The 27,371-nt window shown below is 43.2% G+C and overlaps 1 protein-coding gene and 1 long non-coding RNA gene across 8 annotated transcripts in view; one reads left to right on the forward strand and one right to left on the reverse strand.

Annotated features, from left to right (window-relative positions):
• LYST (lysosomal trafficking regulator) overlaps positions 1-27,371 on the reverse strand; it is a 250,417-nt gene that overhangs the window by 170,010 nt on the left and 53,036 nt on the right. Inside the window, exon 3 of one of the 7 annotated variants that reach the window (XM_058696217.1) lies at positions 10,354-10,502. The gene's annotated coding sequence lies outside the window, so the exon portion shown is untranslated. Of the gene's footprint in view, positions 1-9,076; positions 9,574-9,953; positions 10,105-10,353; positions 10,503-27,371 lie in introns of those variants that run through there. The other 6 variants (XM_058696216.1, XM_058696215.1, XM_058696218.1 and 3 more) reach the window with 6 other exon arrangements.
• Positions 20,886-25,829, forward strand: LOC131492572 (uncharacterized). Its single transcript, XR_009252144.1, has 2 exons — positions 20,886-21,047; positions 24,503-25,829. It is a non-coding gene; the product is annotated as an uncharacterized LOC131492572 (long non-coding RNA).

Below are 27,371 nucleotides of genomic sequence, written 5' to 3' on the forward strand. Positions count from 1 at the left end.
GCAATGATATATCTGAAAAGGGGTTAACAGTTAAAATATATAAAGAACTTATATGAATCAACACCAAAAAATAATCTGATTAAAAATGGCTAGAGGGCCTGAATACACATTTTTCCAAAGAAGACATACAAACAGCCAACAGACACATGAAAAGATGCTCAACATTATTAATCATCAGAAAAATGCAAATCTGGGGCACCTGTGTGGCTCAGGTAGTTAAGTGTCCAGCTCTTGGTTTCTGCCCAGGTCACGATCTTGCGGTTTCATGAGTTCGAGTCCTGCGATGGGGCTCTGCATTGGCAGTGCAGAGCCTGCTTGGGATTCTCTGTCTCCCTCTCTCTGACTCTCCCCACACCCCGCCCCCACCTCTCTCTCCTCTCTCTCTCTCTCTCAAAATAAATAAACTTAAAAAAAAAGATGCAAATCAAAACCACGATACAATATCATCTTACAACTGTCAGAATGACTAGAATCAAAATGGCAAGGAATAACAAGTGTTGGTGAGGATGTAGAGAGAAAGGAATCCTTGTGCACTGCTGGTGAGAATGTAAACTTGTATGGCTGCTATGGAAAAGAGTAAGGAGGTTCCTCAACATATTAAAAATAGAACTACCATATTATCCAGTAATTCCTTTACTAGGTATTTACCCAAAGAAAATGAAAACACTAATCAAAAAGATACATGCACCCCTATGTTTACTGCTGTATTATTTACAAGAGGCAAGATGTGGAAACAACCCAGGGGTTCATCATTAGATGAATGGATAAACAAGATGTGGTATGCATATACAATGGAATATTATTCAACCATAAAAAAGAATGAAATCTTGCCATTTGCAACAACAGGATGGAGCTAGAGTATAATGCTAAGTGAAAAAACTCAGAGAAAAACAAATACCATATGATTTCACTCATATGTGGAATTTAAGAAACAAAACAAATGAGCAATGGGGGGAGAAAGAGAAAGAGAGAGACAAACCAAGAAACAGACTCTTTTTTTTTAATGTTTATTTATTTATTTTTGAGAGAGAGAGAATGAGAATGTGAGTGGGGGAGGGGGAGAGAGAGAGACAGACAGACAGACAAAGGATACCAACCAGTCTCCTCACTGTCACTGCAGAGCCCAAAGTGTGTCTCAAACTCATGAACTGTGAAATCATGACCTGAACCGAAATCAAGAGTCAGACGTTTAACTGACTGAGCCACTCAGGCGGCTCAAGAAACAGACTGAACTATAGAGAACAAACTGATGGTTACCAGACGTGGGTGGGTGGGTGGGGGGTTGGGTGAAATAGGTAATGAGGATCACGCATGCACTTCTCATGATGAACACTAGAGTAACATATAGAATTGTTGAATCATTTTATTGTACGCCTGAAACTAATATAACACTATGTTAATTATATTTCAAAAATAAGGAAAGAGAGAGAGAAAGACAAACAAAAACCAAAAAGGAAGAGGAAAGAACATTGATATTTCTCAGTATTTATCAAATGACTTCAAAAATTGTCCCAAATATATATAACGTACAATATATGTAAATGATATATATACATATATAATATTACGTTAAATATAATTTTATATACCTTAATATTCTCAAGTACCATAAAAGAGAAATATTACTGTTATGATTTTAGACGGTTGAAATATCCAGAGATAGTCAAGAATGACAGCCAGGAAATTGGATAAGCTATTCCTAGAAACCACATTTCTATGGTCTGGAAGTCTATATTCTTTTTGGCTTCTTAAAGAGAAGAGACTTCTTAAAAAGAGACTTTGCAAAAGAGATATCTTAAAAGAAAGTTCAACCTTCCAAGAAGGGCTTGGGATAATTTAATACAAATAATAAAATAATAAAATAATATTACAACATGTTGTGATTTTCCAGTAAGATGTGAAGAGCGTTTTGTTCATCTATCACAGTAAGTCCATATATTAAGACCTCTATTTTACTTATTTAAAAAGTTAGTCCTCTACAATCTGTCAAGTCCAAGAATGAAAGGAGAAGAGGCCTTAGCAACAAGAAAGTAGCCCGAATAAAAATCCAGCAGGTTGTAGGAGATACAGTTCTGGAATAAGAGTCAGACTGAGGCTCGGTGCCTCCATCTGTGTGCCAGCATCCCCAGAGCTTTGATTCCCCGTGTACAAAATGAGAAGGTGGAATGAGATTATCTCTTGTTACTTTTCAAGCTCTAAAATGTTGCGTTGACAGTGTTTGTGAGATGTGTTAATGTTGTATCTAGCAAAAGAAACTTTGGTCCAAGAACTTGATAAAAATTAGTCCATGAAAATTATAAAAATCATTAGTGTTCTGGGATCAGGAATCCTGAACTAATAAACTTTACGCGCATGCTTCCCGCTCCCCCCAAAAACTGTAGAGAAAAAACAGAATCCTAGAGTTAATCCACAACCTAGATGTCACTTTTCACTATTTCACCAAATTAGGAATTCTCTCTCTTCTTCCTACCTATTCCAGGTTCTGATAAATTGTAGTTACTACAAAGTTTGTCTTACTTGATTTACGATGTAGCTTCCTCTTACTTTCACTCTTAAATTTTTTTTTTCAACGTTTTTTATTTATTTTTGGGACAGAGAGAGACAGAGCATGAACGGGGGAGGGGCAGAGAGAGAGGGAGACACAGAATCGGAAACAGGCTCCAGGCTCCGAGCCATCGGCCCAGAGCCCGACGCGGGGCTCGAACCCACGGACCGCGAGATCGTGACCTGGCTGAAGTCGGACGCTCAACCGACTGCGCCACCCAGGCGCCCCTTTTCACTCTTTTCATTACAACAAAATTACTGACCTTACTAGGAGGCATTGGTTGGAAATCCAGCTCTCTCCTAGTTTTCAACCCCTCATCTCCACTGACTTCTTCACTGTCTAAAGTAAATAAATATAAGTACAAATACAAATACAAATATAAATATAAGTATCCAGATATATCCTGTTGATACCCTTGTCTTTCAAGATTCCTCAAGGGTAATCTATACTTGAAGCAGTCCTCCTACCTGGCCTCAGCTCACCTCTCTGTGCACTGCAGTCTGACTTGTGCTCACACTTCTCTACCAAAACTACTCAGGCCAAGATCAACAATAACCTTCTAGTTGCCAAATCCCACCCAATGGACACATTCCAGTCCTTATCTTCTCTGACCTCTGAGGAACATAAAGCAAATGAGACTATTAATCATCCATTCTTAAATCTCTCTTCTTGGGGCGCCTGGGTGGCGCAGTCGGTTAAGCGTCCGACTTCAGCCAGGTCACGATCTCGCGGTCCGTGAGTTCGAGCCCCGCGTCAGGCTCTGGGCTGATGGCTCGGAGCCTGGAGCCTGTTTCCGATTCTGTGTCTCCCTCTCTCTCTGCCCCTCCCCCGTTCATGCTCTGTCTCTCTCTCTGTCCCAAAAAAAAATAAAATATAAAAAAAAAAAAAAAAAAAAAAAAAAAAAATCTCTCTTCTTTCTGGATTTGTGAGATGACAAATCTCTTCTGGTTCTCCTTCTACCCTTCTGACCACTCCTCCTCAGTCTCCTTAGCTGGATTCTTCTTTGCCAGCTCCTTCATGTTGGGGAGCCTCTGGATCCTGTCCTCTTCCTCACTTCCCATTCTTTGTGTTCTCTTTTGATGATCTCATCCACTTCTAAGGTTTCTAGTACCACCTATATGCTAATGGATTCCAACTCTTCATAGAGACATGAATTCAAACTTCCTTCAGATCTCCTGACTCTTCTAGAACAAGACATACCCAGAATATGTCCAGGCAGTATTATAGGGCTGGAGAGAATAATCTCAGGCTAGTATGCCCCATTCATGTCCCTCTAACTTAGGGATGTTGCTCATTCTCAACATCCACAGCCCTTTTCCAAGATGATAGCTCCTCTTGTTACATATCACAGATATGACTACCCATCTTGATTTGCCTAGGACAGCCCTAGTTTATGCCTGCTGTCCCAGGGTAACTATTAATGACACTCTTTTCATTTTCAAAATAACATGTATTTGGTCAATAAATTATATGATGACCCTACCTGCCCACCTATCCTTTCTGATTTTTCATACGCAACTAGATGAGTGCTTCTTCCTCCCTGGACACTTCACTCCCTAGCTTTAGGAACCCTAGTTCTGTTGTGAAGAAATGTCCCTGTATCCTCTACCTTTACACAAGAGGAGCATTTAATCTCCTCCTCTTAATAAATCACTATATACACCCAGATCCCAGGCCAGGAAGACAAGTCGGTATTATTCTGGTTATCATCTGGTTCTCAAAGTGACTTGTGCATCATTATTACCCATTTTATCTACTTCTAAGGCTAAATTAGAGCTATATTTATAGTTGTCAACTACTGACTTTGAGTCTTTCATCTCCATTTATTGAGAACTTTGTTACAAAAGTCCTGTCTTCCTCTCCACACAAGATCTGTTGTTTCTGAGGGCTTCATTATCCATAAGAAAAAATAATCCCAACATACTAGGATTTAGAGCTCTTTGATTTCCTCTTCTTCAATGACCCCTACTTTGGAGAAGAACAGCATAGTGTATTAAGTGGGCATAAGGGCTTTGGGGCTAGAAAGAATCAGGTACTTCCTAGTTGTGTACCTTTGGGAAAGTTACTTTACTTCACCGAGCACCCATTTCTTCATTTGTAAAATAGAGTCCCTAATGTGTGCCTCAAGGGATAGTTGTGAAAAATAAGTAGGATAAACTACGGAAAGCATTTAGTATAGTGACTAGTATACAGCAGTACTTGATAAATTGTAGTTTTATTAATATTATGATTGTTGCATAAGCACTATTAATCTTGGCTACCCATCATCACTGGCCATACTTTGACCCTTATTATCACTTGCAACTGTTCTGACTCTAGAAACTTAAAGTTAGGACCTCACATCACATGCCTATTTTTCCATCTCTAGTACTCCTCTACTTCCGTTAATCCTACAGCTTACTCATTGAAATTCTTCACCCTCTTTGTTCTCTACATTTATCAGCTCCATCTTGGCTTGGCTGTCTTCTTCAATCAAGCAGGATACCTACCTATGGTTCAGCTCTTCAATTAGCGACTTCATTAGCACCCTCAGTTCCTTGACTCTGTTCCACCCCCTTCCAGGTTCTACATCACAACCCCCCTTCCACTCCCCATCCAGATTTAGTCTAACCAAACATTTTCTGCACTGTTATGGAGAACTGCTGGAGAAAACTGCTTAACCATTCTGATTGGCTGCTCTACTCATTTGTGATTTCAAGGGTGTTTATCACTATTCAGTAATTAGGTTAGTGGTCCCTGGCCAAGTCCCTTTTCCCATCACAACAGTAACTCTTCCCATGAAATATACCCCAATCCATGCTCTTCCTCCTCAATTTCAGCACATAACCTGATTCCCACAGAGACAAGAGATGCTATATTATATTATGTATCTAGTCTCTATTTCCTTTTTTTTTTTTTTTTAAATACTAGGAAGATACATCACTGCTCTTCTACAGGGTAGCCCTTTCACCTGTGCTCTTGTTCCCAACCCTTCCATTTCTGCTGAGGTTATGTCTGATTATCTTCTTTCTCTTGTGACTTCAATTTTTGTGACTTCAATTTTCTTTCCTCTTCAATGGACTCTTTCTATCAGCCCACTAAATTTCCTTGGCTCTTTCATCTTTAAAGAAAAATAAACCTTCCCCAATGCCATCTCCCAGCTCAAGCTTCCCCACTGTCCTCCCTTCCTTACCAAAAGTATTTGAAAGGATATGTCTACTGAATGAATGAAGCCTTTTTTATTTGGGTTAGGCTTTTCTTCTGAGCTCCAGACCTATATATTTTGAAAATTCTAATTATACCTGACTCTGTTCCAACAAAGAAAACAACTAGTCTCACCAAACTGATGTGAACTGATGAATTTCACATCTCCAAATCTGTTCCACCACCTATATTTTCAAAATTAAGATCAATTACCAGCATTACCATCCACCCAGTCAGACAGTCTAGAATCCCCAAAGCCCACTTTGATTCCTCCCTTTCTTTTACTCCGTATCTAGGCAAGTCCTTTCTAACATCTCCCACGTCTGTCCCCTTTGTGTCTTCCCAGGGCTCCTACCATTGAGGACTCCTCATCTGACACTACTTGACAGGGATGTTGTGAGAGTTAAATAAAATAATAAATGGGAACGCAATTTGTAAGATGTGAGGTGCTTAAAAAGATTATTTAATACTATCATATCTTTGACAAAGTGAGCAAGAGGTTAATATGACTTGTTCTTAAAAAACTAACTCTGGGTCTTAATCAGTGCTGTGTTTTCTAATCACAGATTACAAAGCATCTGCTTGGCAATCTGGTCTATAATGTTTCTAGGAGTCATTTAGTGTCAAAATGTTCAATGTATAGTTTCTAAGCTTCACTTTCCCCTACCTCATTTTTCAATTTGAAATATGTGATTCTTCAGGTTTCTGGCAAAAATCTTCTATCCCCTTTACCTTTTAAGGATGAATTGTATCAACATTTCTAAGTATGCACAGTAGTGTTATCATTCATCCATTTCTTCCACTCATTTAAAGTGTCTAGAAGTTCTCTTATTTCCTCACACATTTTGAGTTTCAATTTCAAGGGATCACATTTGAATGGAACAATGACGAGCCTTTAGGAAAACCGTTTGAGTCCTTTCTTGATTAATTAAGATGATCATACTTTAAGCACTACTTTTTCATATTGTTAAAAAAGATTTTTCTTTTTTTTTTCTTCCCCACAATTAGACCTGAGAAGCATTCAAAGTTTCAAAATGTATCAGGTCTCTCTCACTTACTATAAATCAAGGCCAGAAGAATTAAGAGAAAGAAAGACAAATACCGGTGAGAAACAATAGCAAAAGAAAGCAGTATCAAAGAACATATGGTGTTCCCATGGACTGTTTATAATTAGTTATTAATATGACGTCTTTTTATGTACTTTCAGAATATATTTAGGCTGAAAATCCATTTAAAAACATTAGTTTATAGCTTGGGTTCTTTTTTCGGAGGAGGGGGTACCAAATTACTTTATTCGAAGGAATGATACAAATAAAAGAAGTAGATGGCTTGGTACAACTTAGAGAAAAGGGAAAGGTAACCCGAACAGTCATGTACTTGTAGCCTGGTTCTTAAGGGAAGGCATAGACCTTAAACTCTAGAATCCTGATATATTTTTGATACAAGTTTTACAGGCCAAATTCTATGGCCCCAAATACTGCATAATTTGATGAAAAGATCTCCGTTTAACATGTGATGGCCCATTTATTTCAAGCCATCTTTAATGAAACAAAGAATTAGGATAATCCCTGTATATTACTGACTTATTAATAAAGTATTAAAAATACAGGTCATTTCCATTGTAATTTCACAAATGGCCAAGTGAAGCCACGTTTGACAACAAGATTTCTGAGACTTAAAAAAATTCTTGAACTTAAGCCAGGCATCTAAACATAATTTGGGAAAAGCTTAGTCATTTGAGGTGTTCAAGTTAAACACAGCAACAAACTAAAAAGGTACTCTGAAATTCTGGATTATACGGCTTTCTCTACAAAATGAAACTAACAAACAGATGCTCTGAGTGCAAGCAAATAAAAGCAAAGCTACATTTCGTGAAAAGAATGAATAAGTTGGTCCAAAAGAGCTAAAAAGAAAAGGAGTCTGAAAAAGGCTGGCAGTTCATGGGTGAAATACTAAACCCCTGTTAAAGTCAAGATAATGTGAAAAGTGTCTTCAATACAAAGTTACCAGAATCTACTAGCAATAATCTCTACTTGGATATCTCATTTTGTGGTCTTCTAACCAACTCCTAACCCACTGCCCATCTCATAAACCTCATCTCAGTACACGTCTACTGCATCTTTGCACTCGCTTAGGACAAAAACTGTAGTTGTCTTTAAGTCTCCTGTTGAGTCTATCCTCAATTCAGCCAGAAATCAACCTCTCCACCAATTCTACTCTGGTCCAAATGATAAGCATCCGTGGCCTGAATTATGGCAGGGGTCCCTGAGCTGATATCTCTGCTTCTTACCCTCTCCTTCATCCAAAGTCTATTCTTCATCCAGCCACCAGAGTGACCCTTGTAAAGGTCTCATTATATCTCTTCTTTATTCAGAGGGATGAGTCCTTTTCTCACTCAGAGTGTAAGACCAAGCCCGTGCAAAGGCCTCCAAGACCTCACCCAATCTGATTGCCCATTCCCACTCACCTGATTTCATCTGTAGTACTCTTACTTTGCTCACTCCACCACAGCCAAATCTGACTTTGAGCTGTCCACAAACATGCCCAGTACACGCCTGCCTCAAAGCTTTTGCAAGTGGCTTTCCGTCTACTTGAACACGCTTCCCCTAGAGAGGGGTACGGATTACCGTCTCCTTTCTGGTCTTGGGCTCAGACGCCGCGTTCTCTAGGAAGTCTTCCCTGACTACCCCTAGTTAAAACCCTTTTCCAGTTCCTGATCTCTCCCTCTTCCCTGCTTTTTCTCTCTAGTCCTTGACACCGAATGACATAGCACATATTTTATTATCTGAGATCCCCCACTAGAATGTAAGCTCCATGAAGGAGGGGGTATTTATGTGTTCAGAAAACTCTGACACACAGTACATGCTCAATAAATATATACTAAATTTATAGATTATTTTATGGCTTACACACTGCTTTCACGTAAATTAAATTATATAGTAACTCATTTTCTCCTAATTCTTGTCTCCAAATTCTCCAATCTTTAGGCAGTAACAATATGAAGGACAGCAAAGAGTTATTAAAAAAAAAAAAAAGTTGCTGACTACTTGTAAAGCTCTTTAAAACAGATACCCCGTATTAATAACTACATCTATAAAACGAAAGCTCATTGTCAACATCTTTATTAGCATAAGGTTTCTGGGTGTGGAAGTTTAAAGTAACAGCAGATCAGCCAAGAATCATCAGGAAGGAAAGCCCAATTCAGTTTGTCCTATCAATTTGTTAAACAAACCCTAGGAAGAATGCGGGTTGAATTCAATGTTCAAGGAAACGTTGGTCCCTATTAACACCCACGTACTCAACACAAGATGCAACTCCCTTAAAATTTTCTATCTGCTTAAAACAAACCTCATCAACTGCCAAGTGCTGTCACTGGGTGTGTATGGTCCGTTGAGCATCTAGGGAATGTTTTGTTTTGTTTCGTTTCGCAGGATAAGAATTAAGGCTAGAGGGACGGTTCTTAAAGCCTCTGGCCTTATCCCCGCCACTACTAAACAACTCGTTGACCTCCACGCTGTGGTGCCGGTGTCTTCCTGGGTTATTTCCCCGAACAGTTTAATCCTGCCAGAGACCAAGAGGCATCTCAGCCAAGGCTCCAATGATGCCGGAGACAGACAGCAGATGTCTCAGAGGATCCTCTGGAGAGTCTCTCGCCCCGGCAAAGGGTGTCACAGGCATAAGAAAAGCAGCAGACCAAGGCACACGGGGGAGATGACAGATGGGTGAGGACCGCGGGACAGGAGCTCAAGGAGCGACTGGAAGGGTGGTGGCGCGGAAACTGTCAACTCCCGTCCCCGACCTGCCAGTCTGGGCCCGGTCGGGGTGGAGGCAGTGCCACCGCACAGGACAATAAATACAATCAAGCTAGCAGCAAATCGCCGCCAGCCTACTCGACCTCCGCCCCTCCGTGAGCCGGGAAATAAAGTTGGTGGCGTGTGGCCGCTTGCAAGGGTCCAGGGGGGCCGGGAGGAGCTCCCGCCCGCCGCTCAGCTGCTGTCAGAGGCTGCCCGGGCGCGGGGGGGGAGACATCTCGGAGACCCGGAGCCAGAGAGGACGCCTGAGGACGGGCTTGGGGCCGGGTCCCCCGCGCCCTCAGCCGGGTGGCGGCGACCCCCAGACCCCTGCGACCGCCGCCACCCCAAACCGCCTTCCCTCCAGGCCACGGATGGTGTCCGGGACCCCAAGCCCTCTGCCGGCGTCGTCGGCGCGCAGCGGCCGCCTTTACCTGCTCTCTGGCTGCAGCCGCCGCCGCGGCGCCCTTCCACTCACCGGGAGAATCCCGAGTCGTCGTCGCTGTCGCTGCCGCCGCCGCCGCTGCCACTGCCGCCGCCGCGAACTCTCCACCCCCGCCCCCTCAGGTAACCCAGGAAACCGGGAACACCACCCCCTCCCTTCCCCCGTCCGGACCCAGACCCGCTCTCCTGCGCGTGCGCGCTTGCCCCTTCTGGCGCGCCCCGAGCCCCGCCCCTCGCTCGTAGGGCGCCGTCGGCGTCGCAGGCGTGACGCGTGGAGCCACCGAGCCAATAGGGAAGGGAGGAGGGCGGGCCGAGCCTCAGGGCGGGAGGGACGGAGGGGTGGGGCTTGGGGTTTCTCCCAGTGCTGGGGAGGTTTGCCTCTGTTCTCACCCTGCTGGTGCGTCGCGAGGCTGGCTTTGTCAGACCCAGGGGAGAGCGACCATCGTTTGAAAAGCGTCTAGCACTTGCGCAGCGTCCGCTTCCTCCATTTAACAGAGACACTCGTTCTGTCCTCCTTGTGTGGGTTCAGAGGATGGGGGCTGCAAGAAGAAATATGGGAAGGGGTTGAGAGAGGGAGGAAAGGTTACCCGAGAAGAAGCCTAGCCTTCCTTTGGGGCCTGGAAAAAGCCATTTTGCAAAGGTAACGGTACGTTTCTTTCAAAAAACGAAGCCACTGGTGAAGTAATTCAGCACAAATGTGTATTTTTCAATTTAGCTCTCTTCAAACACATTTGTGTAGTGTGTGCGTACTGTCTACATTCTATACCTTAAAATAGCAGTGCCTCCAGCAGGTGGGAGCTGTAGGGTTAACACAGCATGTTTTGGCTGTATCACTGAGTGCCTGGGCCAGCACATGGCTGGTAGGCTGCTGCCGCCAGCAGTTCGGCGTTTTAGAGGACATCCCTGCTCACCACCCAGTCACCGTGACAGCCTTTGTGCGGAATGTTAGAGGTACTGGGGAAGATGGTGAACCGGATTCAAGTCTTACCTAATAATACAAATTACAAGCAAATAGTCTACAAATTGGCAGTGATTGCTTTAGAATCAACAACTCCTGTGATTTTTGCACAGGAATCAAGAACTGGAAATATTCAGGATGTTATATCTTGGGGAAGTAAATAGTTGATCAGTGATGTGGTTGGAAGTAGCTCTTGGGGAAAATTCTGCACTTTAAAAGATCTCCCCACTGAAGTTCAACCTTTAACAGTTCGTACCTTTGGGCAGAGGTTGCCCACTTCCTCTGGCAATCTTTTAGACTGCAAATACTCCAAGGATGGACAACATACGAAGTCACTAACAAATTAGTGAAAGATATGTCTTAGCGAAATCACCACTCATTTAACAAATAATGAGCACCTACTATGTGCTAGGTACCGTGCTAAGTGCTGGAGATACTTTGGTGAGTTTCCCTGAACTAAAAAAGGAAGAGGAAGCCAAACTTGACCTGTTTCACAGTTTTACCCAACAGTGAACCCACTCTTATTTTCACATCTACTTTTACCCGCTAATCTTAAAAACACCTCTTTTTTTTCCTAATGGACAAAGAAGTCATAGAAATAATAAGTAACAATCCAGTTTCTGTTTCTCTTGAATGTACGACAATAGGCGATCATGATTTTATTAAAGCCAAACAGAATGAAACACTTTGTGTTACAATGGTACCCAGTTGGCCCTCAAAGTAGTATTTATTTGTAAAAGGCACAAGGTAATGTCATTTGTGTCTACTCTTTTCTCTGTGTGTCTGCATACTAACTTTGTTCAAAAGTATCTAAGAACCTAAGGATGCCTGGATGGCTCAGTGGGTTAAGCATCTGACTCGTGGTTTCAGTTCTGGTCATGATATTATGGTTTTGTGAGTTCAAGTCCCAGGTTATTGGGATTCTCTGTCTCCTCTCTCTCTGACTCTGATCCTCCCCTATTCACGCTGTCTCTGTCTCTCTCAAAGATAAATAAACTTAAAAAAATTAAAAATAAAAAGTATCTTAGAATCTAGATATTAAGCATACATAATTAGATAAACTTAGTTCAAAAGATTTCAAGTGAACACAAAAAATGTGTAATCAAGTACATTCATAGAAGAAAGATAAAAGAAAAATTAATAAATATATAGAAGGAAGCCTTACGTACGTACGTGTATCACATGTTGAAAAACTTTGTAAGTGGGAAGTCTAGATAATTTGGCTCTAAAATTAGATTGTAAAATCAAGGTTTTAAAAGATGCAGTTAACGTACAGTTGACCCTTGAACAACGCAGGGGTTGGGGGTGTTGACCCCTGCGTAGACGAAAATCCACATACAACTTTTGGCTTCCCCAAAACTTAACTATTAATAGCTTACTGTTGACCGAAAGCCTTACTGAAAACATAAACAGTTAATGAACACATATTTGGTAAATTTATTACATACTGTATTCTTTTTAAAACATGTTTATTTTGACAGAGAGAGAGAGCGTGCATGTGTGCACATGTGCACAAGCAGGGGAGCGGCAGAAAGTGAGGGAGATAGAGAATCCGAGCAGGCTCCACGCTGTCAGTGCAGAGCCTGATGCGGGACTTGATCCCACGAACCTTGAGATCATGACCTGAGCCGAAATCAAGAGCTGAACACTTAACTGACAGCTTCATGGATATCTATAAATCAGACCATGTCACATCTGTGCTAAAAACCCTGCAGTGGCTCCCCATTTCACCCGTGCGAACCCCAAATCCCTTACAGTGGCCCACAGAGCTCTACACCACCCAGATCCCCACATTCTCTTCTCTTCCTGCTCTTCCGTCCCTGAAGACCTACTGTTTATGGAACCTTCCAGACACATTCCTGCCTTAAGGTCTGTGCACTGGCTGTTCCCTCAAATTGAAATGCTTTTTTTTCCCGACAGCCACAGATATAACTCTCTTACCTCCTAGATCTTTGCTCAGATTTCACCTTCTCAGTGAAGTCTATCTCAACATTGTTCTGAAACCTTGACAAGAGGAGTCTCTGTCCTGGGTCCCTCACTTGAGTGTTTGAAATTGTTCGGGCCCACCCCCGCCCCTCCCCAATGCATACGTTAAAGTCATAAGCCACAATGTGACTCTGTTCAGATGTTTAGAGGAAGAGCCTTTAAAGAGGTAGTTAAGGTTAAATAAGGTCACAAGGGTGGGGCCCTCATCCAATAGGACTGGTATCCTTATAATAAGGGGAAGAGACGCCAGAGCTTTGTGTGCATGCGCGCACACACACACACACACACACACACACACAGGAAAGGCCATGTGAGGATATGATAAGAAGGCAGCTATCTGCAAACCAGGGGAAGAGATCAACCCTGCTGGCACTTTGATCCTGGACTTCCAGCCTCCAGAATGTGAGAGAGTATTTCTGTTGTTTAAGCCACCAGGTCTGTAATATTTTGTTACGGCAGCCCTAGCAGAATACTACACCCCCCAAAATAATTTCAATAAGAGCTACATAACTTACACATCTATTACGCTTATCTTTATTGTCTCCCGTATATAGACTTCATGAAGGCAGCACCCTTTGTTCTGTTTATGATGTACCTGGAGTCCCAGAACACTACCTGGAACACAGTAAGCATTCAGCAAATATATTGAATGAACAATGTAATGAAGACAAGGTTGTTCACATTCAAATAAATGTCCAAATAGCTCATTATAATTTTGGCGGAAGTTTGAAACTTTAATGCCCACTGCACTGTACTGGAGCAGAACTAGATTTCTGAAGAAGCGGTAAAGCAATTGCAGGGCTTTCATTTCTGTAAGAGTAACATGGTCAAAATTATGCAGATTTCCACATTTGACTACAGATGGAACAATGGCTATATTAAAAAATTATATATAAATTTAGTTTTGGAGTGCTTTATGTTATTAGGATGTATTTGAATCTTTAAAAAAATGCTCGTTTTAGTAGGCACCCTAAAACATTATTGAAGAAGTCAATTTTTTTAAGATTTTATTTTTAAATAATCTCTACACCCAACGTGGGGCTCAAACCCACAACCCCGAGATCAAGAGTTGCACAGTCTACTGACCGAGCCAGCCAGGGCCCCAAAGAAGTCAATTCTTAACTTATGTCTCTATTAAGTTGTTTAACAATATTCACTCTTTCTTTTTGCAAAAATTATCAAATTAAGTTTTAATAACATTCTTAATGTAATTTTCTCTAAGTCACTGATAGCATTTTAAAACCCTCAAAGTAGGTGTGTTTTACTTTAAAAACTTATGTCGTTACAAGATTTGTAAACATCAAAAATATCCTAAGAGGTGCTCTTTTCAGCCAGTTAAAAGTGTTAAAACAACCCAAATCTCTCTTCTCTGTTGTGGAAACTTCACGCTGAGTTTCTTAATGTCCCACTTTCATGCGTATGTATTTGTGGGCAGCAGTGTCATTAATTCTCATAAAAGCATTTTTTTTTCTTTTTAAATTCTGAATTGTCTTTCTGCTTAAAACAGAAAACATTTGTATAGTAATAAATTCAAATGTTAGGACAAATATACAATATAGAAAATGAAAGTCTTCTGTGATCTCCTCCCAGAAATACTCACTAGTAAGTGATGTATTTGTCCACAGATACACACAGATACACACACACACACACACACACACACACACACAGCCATAAAGTTGTCACCATCATTGAAAAATGAGGAATTTGAGTCCACTATTGAGCATAATTCTTATCCAAGTGATTTACTTGCCATTTCTTATTTTAATAGTTGATATTTGTCTGTCTTAATTCCCAATACGTACCTGTGCTCAACAAGTTTATGATGAACATTGAGTTGTAACCTGCATGAGCTGTTTCTTTTGGAAGAGTCAACCCAGTCTGTCCTACACAATAGGCTATTAAGAAACGTTAATAAGAAATGCGTGTTTGCTATCCATTCCTGTTTATAAAACCAAGGGATCGTAGCAAATTTAAAATCACAAGAACCCTCTAAATCTCACAGCATCTCATTTAGAAGATCAGAAAAACAGAGATAGTTCAAGTTATCCACAGGTTCACAGAGCAGAATATCACTTGACCAGTTCAAAGAAAGAGTTGGAAAGGGCTGGTCAGACTCAAGGTAAGGAACAGGTAAAGACATATATGTGTTTCACTACCTACTCAAAAAAAAAAAAAAAAAAAAACCTCAAAAAAAGATTCTTAATATGTACACTTTCTCTGTAGTTTCATGTATACCACGATTTTGGACCACTTCAAAAAATGTCTCTTACTCTACCTAAAACCAGACAACAGAATCCACTAGTAATATCGTTAGAGTGATCCATTATTTCAGGCTTTCATTCAGTCACTGGGTATTTTCCATGTACTTGCAATGTTCAAGGTTTTGGGATACAAAGGTAGAGGAAGGCCTAGACTGTTGGGGACTCCAGGCAGGTAGACAAGCAATAACAGTAGAGGGTGATGAGGGTTAGGACAGCGTCATGCACTGGGATTTCTCGGGCACTGTGGAGGGACATCCAACCTCATGTCTGGGATCAGAAAAGCCTTTTGGATTTCAGGCAGGCTAATTTTTCCTATATACACCTTTAGTGCCCCCAGTCTAGGACCAAATTTTAAAAATGAGACTAGGGTAGCGAGTTTTTCATAAAGTTAAACTTCAATTCTGAAGACTGTCTTCTATTCTGAAGCTATGGCCTTCCTCCTTTTCATAGAATTTAAATGTTTTTTGTGTGTTTTATTTTAGATTTGAAAGAGACAGAGAGAGACAGAGCACAAGCAGGGGAGGGGCCGAGAGAGACGGAGACAGAATGGAAAGCAGGCTCCAGGCTCTGAGCTGTCAGCACAGAGCCCACCGTGAGGCTCCATCTCACGAGCAGTGAGATCACAACCTGAGCTGAAGTTGGACACTTAACCAACTGAACCACTCAGGCGCCCCTTTTAAAAAAATTTTTGCGTGTGTGTTTTATTTTATATCTGAGAGAGAGACAAAGACAGAGTAGAATTTAAATAGCCTTCCTTTAGGATATGGCAATATTAGCCACGCATATGTTCAATGTCCTTTCTTGACAAATTGATTGGCAATAAAAAGTTGGCAAACTAGTCCCTGAAAGGGTTTGTTGTTTGTTCTTTTCATTGATGTGGTTGCCGTTGTTATTATTATTATTATTGTAGCAGTCTACAGAATCCATGTGTCCAGAAACCACTGACAGCTAGGCCAGGTGAGGCTAGGTGGGGTGCTCTAAGGCCATGTTCCTTCTCAGTCCAGCAGCATCAGCGTTACCTGTGAGAGATCCGGAACCTCAGGCCACAACCCCAGACTTACTGAGTCATACTTGGCATTTCAGCAAGATCCTCAGATGATCTATACACACGTTAAAGCTTAAGAAGCACCATTCTAGGAGAGGGAAAAGCATTATATAGAAACTGGTGGGAGAGATCACGGTGGCTGGAAGATGCTTTCCAAAGTAGAAAGAGTAAAGACCATATTTCACAGAGGGTGAGGGTGATGTTAGCAGGGCAGGCAGGAGGGTGGGTGATGATTAATATTTTCCCTCTGCACCAACTATAGCCAGATAGGTAACTGCTCCATATTTCATCCTGGTCATTTTATTTTATTTTTTTAAATTTACTTTTTAAAAATGTTTGTTTTTCAGAGACAGAGAGAAACAGAGCATGAATGGGGGAGTGGGGAGGGAGGGTGCAGAGAGAAAGAGAGAGACACGGAATCTGAAGCAGGTTCCAGGCTCTGAGCTGTCAGCACAGAGCCCAACGTGGGGCTCGAACCCACGAACTGTGAGACCTGAGCCGAAGTCAGGCACTTAACCGACTGAGTCACCCAGGCGCCCCTCATCCTGGTCATTTTAAACTAAGCCATGTTCCCTATTGCCTACAATGCTCAATCACTTCTTGCAGAACCTCAAAACATAGGTTAAACTCTTGTGGGGCAAATAAATATCTTGGGCCAAATGGGTGGCAGTTAGTGGGATGTTATCATCACGATAATAACAGATCGTGTCGACTCTCCATGGTGGCTGGTGAAGGGTCTGCTTTAATGAGGACCAGACACCAAAGGAGAAAGGCTTACCCTACTCCAGGATGTTGCTACATCATGCGGATGGAAGGAGCCATGCCCCACCCGACTGCTTTGGTATCTAAATGAGTCTTCGTCCTATGCTAACATAAGGCTGCACTGAATGTACAAGAGGCACTTGGTAATTATAAATTAAGATATAAATTAAAGTATATATTTTTTCTCTTTTATCTGCCGAAAAGGGAAGTGTAACGCAAGAGAGTGTGACAGACAAGCCAGACCAATCTCAGATAGTTTTCCTTAACTTCTCTACCTCCCCTTAACTATTGTTATTTTTGTTATCTGTTTGTGTTTTCAAATATACTTTGAATTTATTGCGTTGTGACGACTGCATTCTATCTTTTTGTGTCCATTATGAGCAGATAGAAGCTGCTCAATAAAATTTTTGAATAAATAAGGGCAAGATACAGAAGAATACAAGTAGCTGGGAAAATTTTCTGTGACCTATAGTCAAGTCACATGGTCAACAGTTGTGAGAAGTTATGTGTCTTTTTTTTTTTAATTTTTTTAATATTTATTTTTGAGAGAGAGAGTGAGAAAGGCAGGGAGAGAGGGAGACATAGAATCCAAAGCAAGCTCCAGGCTCTGAGATGTCAGCACAGAACCTGACGAGGGGCTTAAACCCACAAACCGGGAGATCATGGCCTGAGCTGAAGTCAGACTCCTAAGCGACTGAGTCACCCAGGTGCCCCAGTTATGTGTCTTTTATACTTTAGGAGATTGAATTCAAATCCTGATTTTCGTGCCTGGAATCTCAGAGTATTCTATATCTGTGTGCATTCTGACGTGGACTCTTGTTTGCCAGTAGAGCTCTGTTTTACGCAAAGAGAAATCACATTTGTAAAAGTCACATGCTCATTTCCCCCGTTCATCATGTAAACCAACCTGAGAGGTGTAGCACTGTCACATATTTGGAATCAGAACTGAATGTCAATGTAGTGTGGACTCACCTTAAGCCTAAGCTATGTTTACCTATGGGATTCAGACAGTGGCAGATGTGGGGGGTCCCGGTGGGACCTCCAGGAATAGATTTGCTTGAGTGAGGGAAGGGTATTCTGGGTGAGTTGGCACACAAGCTCCTCTAATAACAAAACCTGGGTCGCAGAAGGGAAGGGATGATGGTAGGTACAGCATAGTGTCTGATATTCGAATTTGTTCCCCACCGGCATCCTCGATGTTTCTATAGTCCTGAAATTTCAAAGATGTTTTAAAGGCACCTGCGATTAAAACTGGAAGAGCCTGTTTGTGTAGAATCCCTGGTCCCGGGCAGCACTATTTTCGTATCCATGCAACCACATGGTCGCATCAGAGAAAACAGAGTGGCCCCATGAATATTTGCGTCATGCGTTGGGGCCTGCCGGGGCCTGCAAACCGTTTGTCAGGTAAGACATATTAAAGCATCTTTGTGTGTCAGTGGGGGCATAGTGAGACCACTTCATCAAACGTTTGCCTGGAGTCTTGAAGGGAAGCAAAAACCCTTCTCCCTGACCAGCTTGGGCTGACGTCAGAGCCATGCGGGGACCGTAGGGCCCCGTGGGAACGTAGAATCCATTTCAGCAACCCTTAACTTGTGGTCAGGTCTTGTGTTTTTAACGCAACTATTCCAAGAGCAAAGTTCTGCGAAAGCGGTTTCACTCAGCAGTATAGATGCAGCCCACGTGTGCCATATTATTGAAAAGGAAACGTATGGGGGGGCACCCGGGTGGCTCAGTCTATTGAGCGTCCGACTTCGGCTCCGTTCATGATCTCACGGTTAGTGGGTTCGAGCCCCACGTTGGGCTCTATGCTGACAGCTCAGAGCCTGGAGCCTTTTTCGGATTCTGTGTCTCCCTCTCTCCCTGCTCTCCCCTCCCCCCATTTGCGCGCTCTCTCTTTCTCTCTCTCTCAAAAATAAATAAGCATTTTTAAAAAATTTTTTAAAAAGAAAAGAAAGTGTATGATCTGTTTGGAAGTATAACATCTGATACAGAAGAGGTGTCCAAAACACACAATAACATTGGGGGGAAAACTGCAGACCTTATGTTGGAAAATCAAGCACTGAAATAGAAAACGCAGGCAAGGTATCTCTAGAGTCTAGGAATCTGAGAAAAACGTTTGTCAGGTAAGACATATTAAAGCATCTTTGTGAACTGCAAAAGACCTTAAATAAGCAAGTACTTAAAAATATCTGGGCCCATTGAATGACCCAATCTTCTGGATTTTTATCCATAATTTAAAAAATATCATTGCATCACTTCACATGTGTTGGCATGGTAGAATAGTTTAGTCGGAAAACCCCCAAGGCAACATCCCAGGAGCAGGAAAACTCAGCCTTCGGCTAGATGAGGATTCCTAGTCAGGAGAGGGTCTCACCAAAACTCATTGCCTCCCCGGGTGAGGGGTAAGTGACTTTATGGCAAGTGACTCTGCCCCAATGTGGCCACTGTGCAAGTTGCTACTTGACTCAGATTCTCCTGGATTCTGTGATTTCTGAAAGATTCCCCCCTTTCCATCTTACCCCCCCTCCCCCAACATCAGACACACTCTCTCAAAGAACCAGACACCAGGAACCAACAATAAAAATCGGGATCACAGCCCTGCTTCTGTTATTGCTGTTCATGCAGTACGGGTTTCTTCTCCAGACATTAAAAGCAGCAGCCAAGAATGCAAGGTCAACCAAATCAGAATAACAGATGACCAGGAAGTGTAGCATAAAGCATCATCTTAGGGTCGCTCACCCCTTAGGATAACCTCTCCTGACTGGTTTCCTGCCCAGCTTATACCATTTCTGGAACTCCGCTGCTGACTGATAATTGGGTCTAATGCAGAGCAAGGGTTTCCTGATGGGATACAGACCACACTGTCCTTACTGGCAGGTGTACCTCCGCTCATGGTTGGAAACGTGGTTTTGAGCCCTGCACCTGCCATCTATCATGCCCAGCTTAGCCAATCTAGTGGCCTGAGTTCTTCACACACGGATGCAGCCACCGGGTGAGCAGCTATCCCACCCACCTCGGCTGTCTCTCCACAAAGACAAAGAGAACATTCGCCACGGGGGAGAATGCCCTTGCGGGTATGTGGGGATTTCCTGAAATCTGATAAATTCCAGTCACATATAATAGAGCTGTCTTTGACAATAAGAAGAATCCTTGGCCCCCGGGGACTGGTTTCGCCAAGGGGGTGGGAAATGCTTGTGTGCCAGCGACATTCACCTCAAGTGCCGCTGAAAGTCACCCTATGTGCGCGGCCTCTGGTTACTGGCTCCCCAACCAGGTGCCTGAGAATTAGTGCAAAAGACGCCATTTAAAGGGAACGAGAACGGGAACAAAACATTTGCCTCCAAATGGATAGTCTCTTGTTTTATTTTCTTTAAGTTTACTTATTATTTTTGAGAGGGAGAGAGAGCACGGGGGAGGGGCAAAGGAAGAGGGGGACAGAGGATCCAAAGTGGACTCTACCCTGATAGCAGAGGGCCCGATGCAGGGCTCAAACTCACAAACCACAAGCTCATAACCAGAGCCAAAGGCAGATGCTTAACCGACTGAGCCACCCAGGCGCCCTGATGATTTCTTGTTTCAACACCAGGCATTGCCCTCATCTTTTCCCCTCTAATTAGAAATGCGACCCTTATTTCATACTAAATTCCTTTCTATGTTCCAGGCCCTTCCTGAGCTCTCTAGAATAGAGAAATACAGACCCATAAACTGAAAGCCCTGAAAATGGATCTTAATTGTCAGCAGAAATGCTTCAGAAGAACTACCATCTCAGTTTTTCCCCTTTGATTTAACTGCTATTAGTTAAATCACACAGCAGTGTGCCTTCTATCTTGTATACACAAGTGATTGATTGCATCACCCGAATCCTATAATCGTTCCAAACAGGTAATCTTTGAACCGGCCACGGCTTCAATTTCAGGGAATGAAGTAGGAGGAACGGAGGAAGGAGACTACATCCCACTCAATGTTCATTTACCCGTCTGTGTGGGAAAAAAAATCAGGAGTCTTGCCTTATGGTCCCTTCCCTTCCGGAGAAGTCTTTCTGAAAACACGGAAGAGAGGAATATAGTTGGTAAGATCTGAAAGTAACTTCAGTGGCCAGTTCTTTGAAGGCAAGAACTGTGTTGATTTATGACGCAGTCGACGTGTCATAATTTTGGCACCCGCATCTTAACAGTGGCTCTAAACATGTCTTTGGCAACTGCTATTACAGGCCAGAAATAGCTATGTAAAGTAGGGTAAAGTATTCTACCTGCCGGTGTTCATAAATACTCCTGCCAATTCTGCCCCGATGGAACGCACACACGCTATATAGGCCTTCCCATCTAATTTTACCGAGAGTATTTTTTAAAGAATTTTTTATAATCTTGGCTCGGGGCTTTCTTTATCTGTGCCTATTCTGTAATTCCACAAAAAAATTTTCTCTTCAACTGTCACATTTTAAAATCCCGCCAGCCACTTTCCTATCAGATACCCCTCAAACGTCCCTGTAATTCTGCTTTCTACTCAAAGATGCTTTTTTTATTTTTTTATTTTATTTTATTTTTTTTTAAGACATTATCTGTTTTTTTTTTTTCAACGTTTTTTATTTATTTTGGGGACAGAGAGAGACAGAGCATGAACGGGGGAGGGGCAGAGAGAGAGGGAGACACAGAATCGGAAACAGGCTCCAGGCTCCAAGCCATCAGCCCAGAGCCCGACGCGGGGCTCGAACTCACGGACCGCGAGATCGTGACCTGGCTGAAGTCGGACGCTTAACCGACTGCGCCACCCAGGTGCCCCAAAGATGCTTTTTTTAATCTGAGTAGGAATGATCACGTCTCGCTGTGCTCTACCCTTTAAAGGATTCCACGTAGCTTCCTTTGAGAGATGGATATGAATCCAACTGACCATTTAGGCCTGCTAAAAATGCCCCAGGATGCATGGGGTGCCAATGGCTATGATTATTCAGATGATCTTTGTTGGTTTGTTGGTTGGTTTTGAGGTTACCAGCACGCTTTCATTTGAATTGCTCTTTTCTCCTGAATGGACAGGGACATTTGCTATTCTACTGATGGTGAAATTAGAGCCTAAAGAACTAGTCACTCACCGAAGGGGGCGGGGCAGGGCTGGAAGACAGGATTCTGGCCTCTAAATTCCCAAGCAGGTCACAACCAAGTAATAACGACAAAACATACTAAGTGGATTTCTTGAAAGCATTTTCTTTCAAGAAGCAGCTCGCCAGAGTCTAATTTTAGAGTTCACATGTTATTAGCACTTTCACATTTCAAGGGGTTTGTAACTTCTCTACGCGGGAAACATTTTGCTGCAGGGCAGAGTCAAATATTCTTTTCGGTGTCTTTGCTGTGCTTTAATCATCTAACATTACTCCAAGGGAATGTATATGTGGCTACACGGCCATATTGAAGGTGGACACCTGCCATGCACAATTGCCTTTGAGGAAGAAAGAATACGTGTTAGAATCATCATATGTTCCAGCAATTCCACCTCTAGGCGTATATTCCGAGAACTGAAAGCAGGGACTGGAATATATATATTTGTAACACTGATGTTCATACCGGCAGTAGTTGCAGTAATTAATAAGCAGAGCAACCCAAGTATCCTGGATGAATGAAGGGATAAGCAAAATGTAGTGTATCCACACAATGGAATAGTATGCAGCCTTAAAAAGGAAGTTCTGGGGCGCCTGGGTGGCTCAGTCGGTGGAGCGTCTGACTTCGGCTCAGGTCATGATCTCACGGTCCATGAGTTCGAGCCCCGCATCGGGCTCTGTGCTGACCACTCAGAGCCTGGAGCCTGTTTCAGATTCTGTGTCTCCCTCTCTCTCTGACCCTCCCCCATTCATGCTCTGTCTCTCTCTGTCTCAAAAATAAATAAACGTTAAAAAAAAATTTTTTTTTAAAAAAGGAAGTTCTGACCCAGGCTATGACATGGATGAACCTTGAGGACATCTTGCCAAGTGAAATAAGCCAGTCATAAAGGGAAATGTTTTGTATAATTCCACTTCTATGAGACACCTAGTATAGTTAAATTCATAGAGACGGAAAGCAGAGTTCCCCCTGCCAGAGGCTGAGGGGATAACGGAGAGTCAGTGTTTCATGGGGACAGAGTTTTAGTTGGGGATGACAAAAATTTCGGGAGATGGATGGGATGACGGCTGCACAACCATGTGAATGTACTTAATGCCACAGAACTCTACCCTTAAAATGGTAAAAATGGTAAATTGTGTGTTATATGTAGTTTATCTCACACTCACACACATGCACACATACCGGGAGACGGAACAATTAACCCTGATCTGGAGGGAGAGGGATGGAAACGGCTTCTCAGAGCACATGGCTTTGTTTTGAAAGACGCGGAGAGGTGCGCTAGGTAGGACAGAAGAAAAATGTACTCCGGGCTGAGGGAATAATGCCAGGAAGTAACAAAGCCATTACAAGGTCATATTCAAGGAGCAGCAAATAATCCAGGTGCCTGGGTACTTGCAGGTAAGTTACAGCAGATGAAGCCTCGGTGGCAGAGTGTGGGGGCAGAATCTTAAACACTCCCGCGTGCCCTGCAAGATGTTTGGGCTTTATTCTGCAGGCAGTGGGAAACCACTGGACTCCTCTGTTTAAGCTTGGAGACGTGACCGAGCTTACATTGTAGAAAGATAATGTTTGGCAGTAGTGTGAGGAGTGGATTGGAGTGGGAAGAGATTAGAAGCAGGGACTCTGGTGGGGAAATTTCCGAGAGCCCAAGGGAGAGATCAGGAGGGCCCAGCTGGTAGGATGTGTGTGTGGGGGGGGGGGGGGGGGGGGAGGGGCATTTGGAGAGGACATGGGAACCACAGAGAGGTGGGGAGAGAGGAGGCTTATGGAGTGGAGGGTAGCTCCCAGGCTCCACGCATGGCTTCATCCATACCCCCAGCCAGGCTGACCCACCCACACGCACTCCAGGTCCCCTGGCCCAGAACAGTTGCTCAAGACCCTGCCAATCGTGATGGTAACCGGGGCTCGTTCTTACCTCCCAATCTCTAAAATCCGGACTTCCACACTGTCCTCAGCCCCCTCCCAGTTGGGTGGGCACCGGGGCTCCTCTTGGCTTTCCTGCGAGTCCCATCCAGCCTTCCCCTCCCGCCACAACTCCAGCCGTGGGATTTCTTACTTGTCCCTTCATGATACCCCACTCCGATCCTCAGCTCTGTGCTCACTCCTTCTTCCTCACAGACCAGTCTCTGGCCTCCAAGATGGGGTGGGGGGGGCAGGGAGGGACTTGAAATCTCCCTAGCATAGGTTAGGAATACGATAGAGGCTGAAGGTTGGACAGCAGCGAGGGAGAGAATGAGTGCACTCGGGGAATGCTGCATTTGACGCACCTGAAAATCCACCAGCACCCATTTCTTAAAGGAGCCTTTGTAACTACTCCATGCCCCAAACAATCTCAGTTTGCTGGCCTCCAAGAATCAGAGCTGCAGTCTTTCTAGTGAGGGTCTTTGGCTCACCCCACCGCAGAGGAGTATCTTCGTTGGCCTTCCTTTCCGCACAGTCTCCAGCCTCTCTGAGCAAGCAGCCCGTAGGAACCAGCTCCTGAGAGCACAAGCACTGCCAGCAGCCATCTGCTAATCACCTTCCCCAGTGGCTCTAAAGTTCTCCGCCTGTCCCCAGCCGGCCCACCAAAGCAGCTCACACTCTTAGCTGGCCCTGGGAAGCCTCAGAAACGTGTTAACCTACCTGCACAGTGATTCCCTTCTTCGGGTGAGCAGGGAACTCGTCCCTTTGGTAGTCACACTGCAGGCTAATTAGCAACCATCTACTCTGTTAGCTGCAGTGAAACTGGTCTCCTCCATGCTGTTAGGCGAGCTGAGTCGCTTGTTTGCCGTGAACTTCTGGCTTCCGTTCAGCTGACTTAGGGGAGGATCATTCTCCTGGCATTATAAGAATGCACGCAGTTGAGTCAAACAGCCTGATAGACGGCGAAGGCAAACCCTGCCGCACTGTCTGATGTCACCGGGAGGAAGATACAGGAGCAGATGGTGAAGGCAATAACTTCATGTACCACAAGAACCTCAGAACACAACCTTCCCACGGAAGAAGGGATGAGCTGCCGAAACAGGCAATGCACCGAACACTCTGGCACTATAGCTACTCTGATCAAAGCCGAATCGTCATTGGGAATGGCTGCCTGTTTGCCCTACGCCGCTCTTGCCTTGGGTGATGGAGCTAGGCAATCTCTGTGTTGCCAGGAAAGCGAGTGGCCCTCTCTCCCTCTGGCTCTTTGGCAGGTGGCCACCCTTGCATCACATGGGGAATCTGGCAAATCAAGTCCAATTCCTTTGCAGTATAGCTGCAGCAAGGATTTCCAGTTAGTGATTCCGTGGTGACTCCAATGAGTCACAGCGCCCTGATTGTCCTGCAGAGAAGGAGGGCCTAAGTTTGTCCCCGTGAGGATCGTCATTACTCTTCGTTCGAGAATTCTGCAGTCTTTGGAGCTCAACCTGAGAATGAGAGTCCTGCCTCCAGCCACTGTCACTAACCCTCTGGTTGCAAACTTTCACCAAATTGGTGGTGTAGATTTCTGCCCTTCCTTTGTGCTGACATCTGTCTCTCTCCTTTTTAAATCTGCTATCATTTCTTGTTTAAAGTTTTTATTAAAAACTGCTGTCATTTCGGGTGCCTGGATGGCTCAGTCAGTGAAGCATTGATTTTGGCTCAGGTCACAGTCTCATGATTCATGATCAACTGTATGGGGCACTGTGCTGACATCTTGGAGCTTGCTTGGGATTCTCTCCCTCCCTCTCCCTCTGCCCCTCCCCTACTCATGCTCCCATACTCTCTCTCTCTCTCTCAAAATAAATAAATAAACATTTTTTAAATGCTGTCATCTTTTATTTTCGTATTTTTGTATTTTTTAAAATCTACATCCAAATTAGTTAGCATATAGTGCAACAATGATTTCAGGAGTAGAGGCCTTAATGCCCCTTATCCATTTAGCCCATCCCCCCTCCCACAACCCCTCCAGTAACCTTCTGTTTCTTCTCCATGTTTAGGTCTCTTATGTTTTGTCCCCTTTCCTGTTTTTATATGATTTTTGCTTCCCTTCCCTTATATTCATCTGTTTAGTATCTTAAAGTCCTCATATGAGTGAAGTCATATGATAGTTGTCTTTCTCTGACTAATTTCGCTTAGCATAATACCCTCTAGTTCTGTCCACGTAGTTGCAAATGGCAAGATTTCATTCTTTTTGATTGCCAAGTAATACTCCATTGTGTGTGTGTGTATGTATATATATATATATATATATATATATATATATATATATATACCACATCTATATCCATTCATCCATCAAAGGACATTTGGGCTCTTTCCATACTTTGGCTATTGCTGATAGTGCTGCTATAAACATGGGGATGCCTGTGTCCCTTTGAAACAGCTCACCTGTATCCCTTGGATAAATACCTACCAGTGCAATTGCTGGGTCATAGGGTAGTTCTATTTTTGGTTTTTCGAGGAACCTCCATACTGTTTTCCAGAGTGGCTTCACCAGCTTGCATTCCCACCAACAATGCAAAAGAGATCCCCTTTCTCCGCATCCTCGCCAACATCCGTTGTTGCCTGAGTTGTTCATGTTGGCCATTCTGACAGGTGTCAGGTGGTATCTCATTGCAGTTTTGATTTGTATTTCCCCGATGATGAGTGATGTGGAGTATTTTGTCATGTGTCAGTTGGCCATCTGGATGTCTTCTTTGGAGAAGTGTCTATTCATGTCTTTTACCCATTTCTTCACTGGATTATTTGTTTTTTGGGTGTTGAGTTTGATAAGTTCTTGATAGATTTTGGATACTAACCCTTTATCTGATATGTCGTTTGCAAATATCTTCTCCCATTCTGTTGGCTGCCTTTTAGTTTTGCTGATTGTTTCCTTCGCTGTGAAGAAGATTTTTATTTTGATGAGGTCCCAGTAGTTTGTTTTTGCTTTTGTTTCCCTTGCCTCCAGAGACGTGTTGAGTAAGAAGGTACTGTGGCCAAGATCAAAGGGGGTTTTGCCTGCTTTCTCTTCTAGGATATTGATGGCTTCCTGTCTTACATTTAGGTCTTCCATCCATTTTGAGTTTATTTTTGTATATGGTGTAAGAAAGTGGTCCAGGTTCATTTTTCTGCACGTTGCTGTCCAGTTTTCCCAGCACCACTTGCTGAAGAGACTGTCTTTATTCCATTGGATATTCTTTCCTGCTTTGTCAAAGATTAGTTGGCCATACATTTGTGGGTCCATTTCTGGGTTCTCTGTTCTGTTCCATTGATCTGAGTGTCTGTTCTTGTGCCCGTACCAAACTGTCTTGATGATTACAGCTTTGTAGTATAGCTTGAAGTCTGGGATTGTGATGCCTCCTGCTTTGGTTTTCTTTTTCAAGATT

This window comes from Neofelis nebulosa, chromosome 13 (assembly GCF_028018385.1).
Source record: "Neofelis nebulosa isolate mNeoNeb1 chromosome 13, mNeoNeb1.pri, whole genome shotgun sequence".
Classification (NCBI taxonomy): Eukaryota; Metazoa; Chordata; class Mammalia; order Carnivora; family Felidae; genus Neofelis; species Neofelis nebulosa.